Source organism: Penaeus monodon, unplaced genomic scaffold, assembly GCF_015228065.2.
Source record: "Penaeus monodon isolate SGIC_2016 unplaced genomic scaffold, NSTDA_Pmon_1 PmonScaffold_59, whole genome shotgun sequence".
NCBI lineage: Eukaryota > Metazoa > Arthropoda > Malacostraca > Decapoda > Penaeidae > Penaeus > Penaeus monodon.
The window spans coordinates 117,504-127,039 of record NW_023660884.1 but is presented as its reverse complement, the minus strand read 5'-3'; the positions used below and the strand labels follow the sequence as shown (position 1 = coordinate 127,039).

Below are 9,536 nucleotides of genomic sequence, written 5' to 3'. Positions count from 1 at the left end.
GCTGACTTTTTTTTCCAGGCAGTTCTTTTGGCAGGGTGAGTTTAACGTGAGTCCCTCTTCTCTCTGAAACACCCAAAGTTTCACCTCAGTGAGAGTAGAGGGGACCTGTACCTGTTCCAGTAAGTTCCTTCATCCCTCTGAAATAGTCAACCACAGACTATTTCATCACAGTGAGGGAGAAAGGACTAACTTTTATCCAGGTACTTCCTATCACGGGAACTTGATGTTCTGTCTAGCAGCTGCTATTAGACAGAACCTGGCTGAAGGCCTGACAAGGGGGCTCTACCTGCCTATCGCCCTATTCGAAAGAAAAAGAGTGGCAGTCATCAGATGGTCTGCCAGACCAATCCCTAACAAAAGAATGGCAACTCTATGCACACCGTAAGGCAGGCCTTCTAAGGCCCCTCAGACACACCCTCCCCTGCGGGAGGTAAAGGTCTGCCCACGTCCGAGTACGCGCCCGAAGATGGGGTCCAGTTCACCAGAAGGTGTGCACAGAGTCATCCTAATGCCGAAAATTCGCATAGGAAAGAGTAGGCTAGTAGGGCACGAAGCTACATGCAAGCACATAGCATCGTGGCATCAAACAATGGGGGGGGCGCGTCACCGTCCGGTAACGCGGAAGAGCCGAGGCCGAGATTGCATGGGACCGGGCGCGGTGCATCTCTTTAATATGCCCATGCAAAAGCCACATGATCGAGGGATCATGGCATCATGCTAACTCTCTTGGCGTTGCTCGGCTCCACCCGCTGCGCCCCGTCCGCCACCCTTGCCGGAACCGATCATCCCCCCTCTCTGAATCGTCCAATCAAGGACCGATTCACCGCAGGGAGAGAGGGGAGGAGCCTGTTCATCTATCCTGCTTCTGATTCGTCCTGTGTCTGTCTGTTGGAGGATCGGGAAGGCTGCTTGGCGAGATAGGAAAGGATCTAACATATATTGATTCGTGGAATGGATCAGGTCGTACTGTTTAGAAAGGTGAATATGTTTACCTGATTTAAGATGATTTGAATCGCAGGGCAACTGAGGTCAGTTCGTAGCTTTACTGGTAATTACAAACGTTCAGGTCAGTAGAGTGGAGTTTGCAAAGGCAAGATTCTACTGAGACTCTGCTGTGTTGCTCCTGATAATAGCCGTGGATTAACCACATTATTACTCTTAATGAAAAAGTATTTTAACGATTAAAGGTGCATTAGATATGGAAGCGTCGGTCACACACATTTTCCGACGATAAAAATTAAATATTGCGTCTTTATGTTTACTAATGTCCTTCAGAAGATGAGTCCCCGTTCTTAGCTTCAAACATTATCCCTCGCGTGAAGGATAATGTTTGAAGCTAAGAACGGGGAGTCATCTTCTGAGGGACACACACGCACACACACACACACACACACACACACACACACACACACACACACACACACACACACATATATATATATATATATATATATATATATATATATGTGACTGATTTTCGCTGTAACATACCTTATGTCAATTTTCTTTTGGTAACCAACCTAAATTTTGGTGGGCGTAATGGAGTGAAAAACTAATGTTTGAGGCTCAGAGCTGAGAGTCTTTCTGCATATGTGAACCAGAAATGTAATACCTACATTCATAAGTTCACAAAAGTATTTGCAGATATTAACAGTGCATATAAACAAACTAAATTTCTTCTAACTAATTTTTTACTAAAACACCCACTAAAGACCCAATTACCGTCAGGTATTCTCCCCACGTTCTTGCGACAGCCGATCTTGGACGTAAATATTTGTTGCAAGCTTTTTAGATTAATTTCAATCACTACAGTGATTTATACTACCGACAAAAATAAATAAATTCTGTTGTTATGCAGTGTCTACAAAGACCAATGACTGACGGTAAAATAATTGTTATAGTTTAACGAAGTGCTTAATTTTTATTGCATGTTAAATCATTGCAAACAAATACATTGTGGACTTGGAATAATCTTTTTGTAATAGGTTTCTGTTTTAATGAAGTATTTATCTTTATTATCGCAAATCGTATTAAGCCATCGAAATATTACTCTTATTATTATTCCCCTCTTTCCCCCCTCAAACACCAGCCGTCTCGTGTAGGGAGACTCAGACCTACTTCCAACAAACCGCTTTGTCTTCCGTGCTTCTATCCTGTGACAGGCCACCGTCTCCGCCAGTATGGCAGTTATTCCAGAGTTTGGAGGGTACATAATGAAGTTACTTTCATCACATGATGGAATGGTTGCCACTGGTGGATCTAGAGAATCTCTAGTAAATACGGATTGTAAATAGAGGGAAACTTGCGGCACACAGAGTCAAGTTCCAAGCTCTACGGTTATTTTGGTTCGCCCGCGTCTTGCTTATGGGCCAGCCACTGCGCAGTGCAATGCCAAAATCGTTGGCAGCGGTGGGATTCGAACCCACGCCTCCGAAGAGACTGGTGCCTTAAACCAGCGCCTTAGACCGCTCGGCCACGCTACCTGTAAACATGAGACATTTGTGATAGTAATTAAAAAAAAAGTATATATACATATATATATGAATTTTTCCGTAAAATTCTGATATAATGACTGTCACATCACTCACTTGTCTTCGCAAAAATCTGTTGTAAACAGGCCGTCTCTTTTCAGATATGTTCAGGTTTAGTTTCTTTTTGATAAGCGAATAAAGTAAAGTCGTGTTATGCATATATATATATATATATATATATATATATATATATATATATATATATGTGTGTGTGTGTGTGTGTGTGTGTGTGTGTGTGTGTGTGTGTGTGTGTGCGTGTGTGTATAAATATAAATATAAAAATATATCACGGCCCGCTCATTAATCCGTAATTATTTTTTAATGTGTTCTAATAGCTTCTTAGGACAACATATCCTCGTGTATTCGTTCTGTGAAATAGCAAGTATAAATAAGCCCAAGTATTTTAGCAATAAGACCTCGATCAAAATAGACTTCGTCTTCAAAATGACTGACACGCGTAATCCTATTGCAGTCTTTCGGTATTCATTTGCAATTTCCTTTTTAATGCAGGGTGTATATATATCTTCTTTGTGCCATTTTTAATTAGGAGAAGGCGAAAACGGAAATACCCATATGTACGTTTATTATTGTCACATGATAAGTCGGAAATATACGCAAAAGATTACTCCTCTCCGCTTAAAAGACCAGCCTTCTCCTCGCGAAGGGAATCTCAGACCTGCAACCGCCAAACCGTCTGATCTTCCGGGCTTCCTTCCTGCAACAGGCCACTTCTTTCATGACTGTGTTAGTTATCCCGATATGTGGTGTACATATAGTAAGGTTATTTCCATCGCCTAATACTTTGGTTGAATTTCCCAAAAGGTCAACGTTTGAAGACCATAACTGGTCACTCAGTTCCATGTGTGGAGAAACAAGATGCAGAGAACTTGTTGAAGTGTTCATCGTGATCAGGTCCCTGATAATGTAATGAGATGTGGCAAGATGTGACTTATATTATGGTTGTTAACCTTGTGATTCATTGAACACATGAGGTCACGCGGAAATGATTTACAAATATCATTAATGGGTATTTTGAGAATTGGGATGTTTATGTTTTTTCGCCTTAGGGATTATTAATAATATTCCTCTTCATGATATTGCTAAATATCTGAAGATAAAATATAAGCTTATACAATGTGTTCTTTTCGTGTCCATTAAGGATCTTTATTAAGCGTCATTTACCATGTAATGTATTCCAGTATTTTGTAAAGTTTTCTTATCTGATAAGAAGGCTTAAAATATATGTGATAAATCCAGAAATTATAGATCTTTGAGAAATCTGAACCTTGAGAGAGAATACGATACTAAAATCTTGCTATAATACCGAAGTAACTTATAAGTTTGAACGCTTTAACCTACCGCACAGTGTCTGATTTTAGTTGTATTCATTTGCGAATTTTTATGTAAATAGAAAATAGCTTCTTTAGTGGAGACAAGGAGTGAGAACTCCTTGATGTGATACGCTGTAGTTTCTGTTTACTTACTGATGCATTGGTAATGTTATTCTTGTAGACAAGCTACTTGCAGAACATGATAAGCATTTGTGATAGTAATAAAATGGATGAATAATAAAGCGCTTCGTATTTCGTATATTTTTATAGTGACAGAATTAAACCCAATTATTTATTAGTTGTACAGTTATCATACTGAGAGAGAAGCAAAATTGCTTATATAACAGCTATCCTATACTTAGGTTTGCTTTCTTCCAGACAAAAAAATAGTTTTGTTTATGCAGTCCAGTCGCACTGCTGTGTGAGTTCGAAACGATTTAATTTCGTATCTTATTGTGTATGTTTTCCTTTTCATGTTTGTGTACACATGTTCGTGTTTGCTCAAATGTATATCATCAAGTGCACTAATGCCGAGTGATTTTTTTTGTATATCACTTAGCTTACACTCACACTTACGTGTTTTAATGGTGTATATGCATACACATATGGATGCATATACACAGGTACATAAGTGGGTTATATTAAATAGAGCATATTAACTGAAATTTGTAAGTTAGAAAACGCGCGCGCACATACACATAATGTGTATGTGTATGCGTGTGCATACGCATACACATATGCATGCATATATACAGGTACATAAATGAGTTATGTTTAACAGAACATATTAACTAAAATTTGTAAGTTTGTAAACGCGCACGCACGCACGCGCACACATACACACGCTCGTATTTTACTCACTGGTATGGCTTTCAGATTATAAGTTATAATTAGCATATACATTATGTATGCCAAAATGTTTTTATTACCAGCCGATGTGCCGATAAAATCTGAGTAGGGGAACCCCGGTGGCGGATTATTTTCCAAACTGTTATAGAAAGCATATAACAAGATAGGCGAGACTCTACTGGGGACTGCTGTGTTGCTCCTGATAATAGCCGGGGAAATTAACCATATTACTTTTAATGAAAAGTATTTTAACGATTAAAGGTGCATAGATATGGAAGCATCGGTCACACACATTTTCCGACGACGAAAGTTAAACATTGCGTCTTTATGTTACTAAGTCCTTCAGAAGATGACTCCCCGTTCTTAGCTTCTAACATCATAAGATAAGTCCGATATAGGAAAGGGCTCGGGCGAAGCTAGAATTTCGCAAATGTCAATGCGAAGCTCAGCCTAGCTATGGCTAAGGCTATGCCCATGAGAGTAAACCCGGCCTGTGTCGTCTAATGCCGACTCGCTCACTTGTGTCATTTGGTGCTGACTCGGCTGAAAACTAGTCCTTACCTGTGCCCAGCCACAGCGGTAATCTCCCGCGACAGTAGCAACTTCTCGCGCCTGGGTGGGGCGCGAACCGCCGACCCTTCGGATGAGAGGCCGACACGTTAACATGTACTAGTTCGGGGGCTATTAACCTTATCCTTCGCTCTCCGTCACACCGATTATTTACATCACGAAGTCAATACGGGGATGAGGTAAACGAAATTAACATTAATCAAGTAACAGTGAGAATAAGAAAACGTTTACTACTAATTTTATGTAGGCCTAGTGTAGTTGCATAAGATATATATGTATATATATATATATTATATATATATAATATATAAAATATATATATAAGTATGTACATATACATAAATATTTATATGTGTATGTCTGTATGTGTATATATGGGATATGTATAGGTCATATGTGTATATGTGCATACACCACATACATGGCATATATATAAATGTGTTTTTTTTTTATTTCATGCGTCTCATTATATATGTAATTTCAGCTTTAAATGCTATTTAATACATCCGAAAGTTTTGTAAATTGATGTTATGCCGCGGGAAATTTTTTTCACGTGACAGTCAGTTCGTAGCTTTATTTGGGAAGTAAAAACCTTCAGGTCAGTAGAGTGGAGTTTGCAAGGCAAGATTCTACTGAGACTCTGCTGTCTTGCTCCTGATAATAGCCGTTGGGTTAACCACATTTTTACTTAATGAAAAAGTCTTTAACGATTAAAGGTGCATTAGATATGGAAGCGTCGGTCACACATTTTCCGACGATGAAAATTAAATATTGCGTCTTTATGTTTACTAATGTCCTTCAGAAGATGACTCCCCGTTCTTAGCTTCATACATGAGGTAAACGACATTGACCTCAATTATGGAACAGTGAGAATAAGTTTTAGAATTGGAAGACGAAACGTAGCTACTAAATTGATAGCTTCTTAATACAACATGAATCTGAATCTTGTATGGTAATAGGTTTTAGAATTGGAAGACGAAACGGATATTGGTCGTTTATGTTTATTATCGAGTGTTGTATAAATAAATATATATATATCCATAATATTACTCCTCTCTCTCCGCCTCAAAGACCAACCTTCTCCTCGCGAAGGGAGTGTCAGACCTGCGAGTGCCAAACCGTCTTGCCTTCCGTGCTTCCCTTCCTGCGGCAGGCCACTTCCCACCACTGTGGCAGTCATCCAGGATGTGGTGTGCTTATAGTAAGGTTATTTTCATTGCAAAATGCGTTGATTGCCGCTGGAGGAACCAGAGAATCTCTAGAAGTAGGCATGGATTCTGCGTGTGGTGAAGTCGGCAAGAGAACGAAGTTTAAGGAGGATAATAACCCCTCGCTCAGTTCCATGTACGGAGAAACACGTGCCGGGAAAGTTGAAGTGAACATCGTGCTCAGCCCTTTGATAATGTGGCGAGATAGGAAAAGATCCAACATATATTGATTCGTGGAATGGATCAGGTCGTACTGTTTAGAATAGTGAATGTTTACCTGATTGAAGTGATTGATTTGAATCGAAGGGCAACTGAGGTCGTGCGGAATAAGATTATTAATGTTTTTAGGAATTGGGACTGGAATATTTTCATCTGTCTTAAGACTCCGAGGTCAGACGAAGTTATATATATACGCAAAATATTAAGAATTTCGTGAATCTAAAAAGGTATTTAATCTAGATGCCCTGTATTTATGTAGGCCTATGTGTGCAGTTGCATAAGTATGTGTATATATATTATATATGTATATACATATACATAAATATGTATACGTATGTATGTATGTATATGTGTATATGCATATATATGTATATGTATGCACACACACACATACACAGACACATACATGTATATGTATGATCAGGTCAGTTGAGAGGGATTTGCGAAGGCGGCGTTCTCCTTGGCCTTGCTTATGGGCCGGCCACTGCCACTCTGCAGTGCCAAAAGCCTTGGCAGCGGTGGGATTCGAACCCACGCCTCCGAAGAGACTGGTGCCTTAAACCAGCGCCTTAGACCGCTCGGCCACGCTACCTACAGAATATGATAAGCATTTCTGTTAGTAATAAAAATGGATAAAACAGCACTTCGTAAAATTGTGGTATAATGATTTTATCGCACGCACCGCTGTTCATTGCTGTTCGCAGTTGCTCGATAACATTGTTATGTTGACAGGATTACTGCAAGAATGTCTTATAGTAAAAGGAAAAAATAGCAAATGCATCGTCACCATTGGCCTGTGCAAAAAAACTCGATAACATTATTATGGGGACAGGAGTAACTTCATATATAAATAATCACAGTGCGAGTGAAATTAAATTAATCTAACAGTGTCAGTCAATCTTCAAATACCCTGTTAATGTTCACGTTTAATTTCTTGCTGAATGAATTTTGTTTGTTTTGTAAGTTTATTCCAGCAGCTTAATAACTTCTTTAGCCAGGTCACGATCATTCGTGACAGATATTAAAGGATAATTACTCTTACCATAATGAGCAAGGCGGAACTTGTAACAGGCTCGTGTTTCTTTGGGGAAGACGAAACGGGAAGTACTCGTATGTACGTTTCTTTAATTGGCATATGATAAGTAAAATAGATATACGCAAAAGATTACTCCCCTCTCTCCGCATACATACATACATACATACATACACACTTAAATTACACACACACACGCGCGCGCGTACATAACCATTCATAAATCTATGGGATCTGGGTTAAGTGACCATAGAAATTGATATTTTGTGAATTCAGGTAATGGTGTCCTTTGGCATTAGGTCAACCCAAATCACCTTGATGAAGTACCGGTATTTTCCCAAATTAAATATCTTTCCTCGCGACCTCATCTGCCCTACGAATCCAGGTTAAAAATCATGTCTTCTCACCATTTTCAACCGCGTGATCTGATCTTTTTACGAATTTGTGTTTCTGCACATGGAACCGAGTAAGGAGTTATTATCCTCTCCATACTTCGTTCTTTTGCCAGTTTCACTTTACGCAGAAACCGTATGTAATTCTATAGGTTCTCTAGTTCCCCCAGCGGCAACGAACGCATTATGCACACCATATCCTGGATAACTGCCACAGTGGTGGAGGATGTGGTCTGTTGTCGGAAGGAAGCACTGAAATCAAAACGGTTTGACGGTCGCAGGTCTGAGATTCCCTTCGCGAGGAGAAGGCTGGTGTTTGAGGCGGAGAGAGAGGAGTAATATTATAGATATATTTCTATTTATACTACATTTGACAATAAACTTAAACGACAAATCTCTGTTTCGTTCTCCAATTCTAAAATCGAATCCTATTACAATAAGAAAATAGAAATAACGAATGTCGCAGATAACCTGCATCATCAAATCAAACTCCAGGTCCACATCGGATTAAGATGCTGTTGTAGGTACGATTTTATGACTGATTTCCCCTGTAACATGCCTTATGTCAATACCTGCATTCATAAGTTCACAAAATTAGTTGCATATATTAACAGCGTATATAAACTGAAATTTCTACGTTACTAAAACAACCACTAAAGGTCAGGTACTCCCCACTTTGTTCTTACGACAACTGATCTTGGACGTAAGCATCTGTTGCAAATTTTTTGGATTAATTTCAATCACTACAGTGAACTATACTACCGATAAATAAGTTATGCAGATTCTGTCGTTATGCAGTGTCTACAAAGACCAATGAGGTACGGTAAAATTATTATGTCACGGTTTAACGAAGTGCTTAATTTTTATTGCATCCAAATGGATTGCAAACAAATACAATGTGGACTTGGAATTACACGCCATCGAGTAGACTCCTTCTTTTTAATAATTTATGTGTTGCAGGTTTCTGTTAGTGAAGTAAAACAAAATTGATCTCTGTCGTGCCGTGGAAATATTACACTATTAATATTACCCCTCTCTTTCCGCCTCAAACACCTAAGCGTCTTGTCTTCCGTGCTTCCATCCTGTGGCAGGCCACCGCCTCAACCACTGAGGCAGTTATTCCAGAGTTTGTGTGTACATAATGAGGTTTACTTCATCACATAATGCCACTGATGGATTAGAGAATCTCTAGTAAATACGGATTGTGAGTAGAGGGACACTGGCGGCACACAGATAGAATCAGTTCCAAGCTCTGCATTTATTTTGGTTCGCTCGCGTCTTGCTTATGGGCCAGCCACTGCTCCAGTGCAGTGCCAAAATCGTTGGCAGCGGTGGGATTCGAACCCACGCCTCCGAAGAGACTGGCCTTAAACCAGCGCCTTAGACCGCTCGGCCACGCTACC

The 9,536-nt window shown here is 39.7% G+C and overlaps 3 non-coding genes across 3 annotated transcripts; all 3 read right to left on the bottom strand.

Annotated features, from left to right (window-relative positions):
- Window positions 1–2,401: 2,401 nt before the first annotated feature.
- On the bottom strand, window positions 2,402–2,483 carry Trnal-aag. The gene has a single exon. It is a non-coding gene; the product is annotated as a tRNA-Leu (tRNA).
- Window positions 2,484–7,218: 4,735 nt separating this feature from the next.
- On the bottom strand, window positions 7,219–7,300 carry Trnal-aag. Its single transcript has one exon. It is a non-coding gene; the product is annotated as a tRNA-Leu (tRNA).
- A 2,156-nt stretch (window positions 7,301–9,456) lies between these two features.
- Window positions 9,457–9,536, bottom strand: Trnal-aag. The gene is given in 2 exon segments: window positions 9,457–9,491; window positions 9,499–9,536. It is a non-coding gene; the product is annotated as a tRNA-Leu (tRNA).